The following is a 3,553-nucleotide window of genomic DNA, read 5'->3' on the forward strand; positions in this document are numbered from 1 at the left end:
TTTGTGCAGAGCGTTAAACGAGTTTGGTCAAGTTGAGTTAAACTCTCATGATAAGCCTGGTGCTATTGAGGTAGAACCAACAGAGGGTAAGCATAATTATTAAAAGGCTGTAGTGTTACTGTTGGGGCTCATCTCACCAAATGCTGTAAAATTATAGAGGAGAGTGCTCCATCTGAGAGGCAAGTCTCCCCGAAAAGCTCTATCATGTGGCTCTTGTGAGGAAACGTTTTGTTGACACCATACTTAAAGCTCGAGAAAAGGCACTTGAAAAGGTTAGTACGGTAGCCTTATGCATGTAGGTGCACTATGGTCAAAGACTCACATTAACATATGTATATATATATTACGTGGTTGAGCACAGGGTGTGAAAGGGATCCGGTGAAACTGCAGATGGAGAGGGAGGAACTTGAAAGGCGGCAGAGAGAAGGTTAGGCTTACGTAATGTTGATTTTTTACTGGATTAATGTTCATTTGGAAATAGGTTCTCCACACCCCCACCGGGGCAAAAAAACACACCCATATGATCCCTTTACTTTGATATCAGAAAAAGCACGACTGCAAGCGGAGGCCAAAGCTGCGGAAGAGGCAAAGAAAAAAGCTGAAGCTGAAGCTGCTGTTCAAGCCAAAAGGAAGAGGGAGCTGGAGAGAGAAGCCGCACGGCAGGCTCTTTTAAAGGTAAATGAAGATATCGTACTATGTATAAGCTGAGGTGGTGCCATGTTGTCAGTCTTACGTTATCTGATCGGGTGTAAGTGTTGGATATAGGTATTCTTCATGGGTTTATTCAGTTATTTTGTTGTTTTTTAATGTATTCGGAGTCCTTGTAAGTCAAACATGGTTACTTCAGTGTCGATAAAGTGTTGGAGCAATATAGGTTATGCTGACACGAAAAGGCTATGCCCTTTGCAGGTGGAGAAGACAGTGGACATCAATGAGAACGGTCGATTTAGGAAGACCTAGAGATTGCTTAGGGCAACCAACGATGAAAGTTTGCCTGATTCATGGAGGAGACTAGCCCAAGTCATTCTCAAAAAGAGTTGGGAAGTTTCAATCTCCGGGGAATTAGCAACCCCCTCGAACAACTAGGTTTATACATGAAGGCGGACGAGGAGGAAGAAGAAGAAGAAAAACCTCCCCAAAGTGCTCCGGTGCCGGTAAATGACATCGAGGAAGGTGAAATTGATTGAATTGTTTCCCCCTGTGCTTGTTGAGTCGAATCTAAGGGTTGTTCGAAATTATGCATGATAGACCATTCTTCGACACCATAAGGCAAAATCATATCTATAGAGATGAAGATTGGAATTATATACCTAAATGTGGGACTTAGGGTTCATGTTGTTTGGTTGGTAATCTTTTATTTTGTTTAGTGTTAAACCATGGGTTTATATGAAGCTGCTTGTTTGTATATACGTAGGCTTTTCTTTCTTCGTTCAAATCCTAATTGAGAAGTTAAACATGATTATTTTTATTTTGCTTATGTTTTATATTTAAAATTAAATAAAATAGGATCAATCTCGCATAATATAGTAATCGACTAAGAGAGTTTTAATTAATTATAAGAGTTAATTGCATTATATGTCTTGAAAGTATGACCCTTATTTTAAATTGGTGCTTAAACTTTTAGATGTTTCAATTTTATCTTAAATTAAGACTGTCCTGTTGATCGTTTCAATTTCATCTCCAAATTATGTCCATTCTTAATTGGTCCCCAAACTTGTTGAACATTCCAATTTCATCTCAAACTATACATATACCTTAATCACACCCTTGTTAATAAAGTCGGTAGGTAAGTTATATTATTATATGCTTTAAAAAACAAAATTTAGGTTAAATTATGGCGAATTATATTTGGATAAATTTGGGATGAAATTGGAATATTTCAAAAGTTTATGGACCAATTTAGAAATAAGTTATAGTTTAGGAATGAAATTAAAATGTTCAAAATTTTAAGGATTAATTTAAAATGAATCATAATTTGAGGATGAAATTAGAATATTCAAAAGTTTAAGAACATTGTAATTTGGGTACATATGATAAAATATAATTATATTGAGATAGTCGAATTCAACATTTAAAAGATGTAATAAAATAATTTTTGAGTTTCTTGAAGTGTTATAAAATAGTTAATATTAATTGAATATTTATTTTTGTCATCAAATAGTGGATAAAAAATTTAAAATTATCATCATTTTTATTTATTCATGTAAATTCCGATACTCAATCCCTGTTATGTTCAACTCGTGATCTGCTTTACATAATATATTTATAAATTTCAATTAAACAAATATAAACTATTCTTTATGAAAAGAATATAAAAAAATAAATTATTATTTTTAACTATCACAATTTTTTTCAAAAATTAATAAAATAAAATATAACTTCAACACGAGTTAAAAAAAAATCCTTACATAATAATTAAATACCCACAAAATCCATAACATCCCGTCCAATTAGATGCGAAGCGAAATGGGACAAATTCCACAAAACATAACATCCCTAATTATAATTATATAATTTTAATAAATTTAATAATTATTTTATAATTTTAAAAATTTAATATCAAAACAACAATTCCAGTATAGTTTAATGAGAGCATACATTGCCCTAATAAATAATATGGTATACTCAAGAAATTTATTGAAAGATCAATAAATGAATTTCACTTAACAAATCACCTTTAACATTCTTCAATACTACATACAATAAATAATTTCCATCCAAAGTAACATTAAACCAATACCTTCAACAGTAACCCTTATTAAACCATAAATTACAAAGTTATTACTGAAGTGACTTTAACTAAAAGACGTGACTACAAATTAGAAGCGTACCTGAATCAATCGTAAGTCGTTGGTTCCATGGTTCGAGGAGTAAAGATTCGTCACAGTTAGGCTTTAGATAATCATCCAAATCCAACTTCATCTTCTTATTTGAAGAAGAGATTTAGGTTTGGTGATTTACACCGCCTGATTCGGCAATATTTTTTGAAGGTCGACAGTGGCTAAATTCAGAGCTCCAACTCCCTCGGCTGCTGCTCGTCAATCGGTCACTTGTATCATGCGCACTCGACGCTTCCTATATCAATGTCAATGCAGTATAATAGGTAAAATAACATGCTTAGCCCCTGCAATATTACATAATTAATTGTGAATTAGATCATTTAATTTTAGTATGTTATAATTTAGTCATTTTTCATTTTTTTTAATTTTTATATTTTGCTACTATAATTTCAATATTATTTATTTAGCCACTCTTATTTATATTGTAATTTTGTTTATTGAAATATATTAATTATTATTGTTAAATTATTTAATTCATATAAATATGTATTAAGTAATATTTATTTATTTATTTATATCTTACATATATAAATATATATTAATCTATTTATCATTATTTTTTATAAAAATATTTTTATATTTTTTTTTAATATCAAAGAAAAGAGTTGTCTTAAAGCACCTAGAAGCCCTTTTATGATATTTCTAAATAAGTAAATAACTTACTTTTATAAATTATATGTATCAATCTATTTATTATTATTATTTTTAGAAAA

General features: G+C 31.0%; 1 long non-coding RNA gene across 1 annotated transcript; it reads left to right on the forward strand.

Moving 5' to 3' along the window:
- Positions 1–370: 370 nt before the first annotated feature.
- Positions 371–951, forward strand: LOC120178388. Its single transcript, XR_005521509.1, has 3 exons — positions 371–427; positions 545–675; positions 910–951. It is a non-coding gene; the product is annotated as an uncharacterized LOC120178388 (long non-coding RNA).
- The last annotated feature ends 2,602 nt before the right edge of the window (positions 952–3,553 follow it).

Source organism: Hibiscus syriacus, unplaced genomic scaffold, assembly GCF_006381635.1.
Source record: "Hibiscus syriacus cultivar Baekdansim isolate YM2019G1 unplaced genomic scaffold, ASM638163v2 tig00112348_pilon, whole genome shotgun sequence".
Classification (NCBI taxonomy): Eukaryota; Viridiplantae; Streptophyta; class Magnoliopsida; order Malvales; family Malvaceae; genus Hibiscus; species Hibiscus syriacus.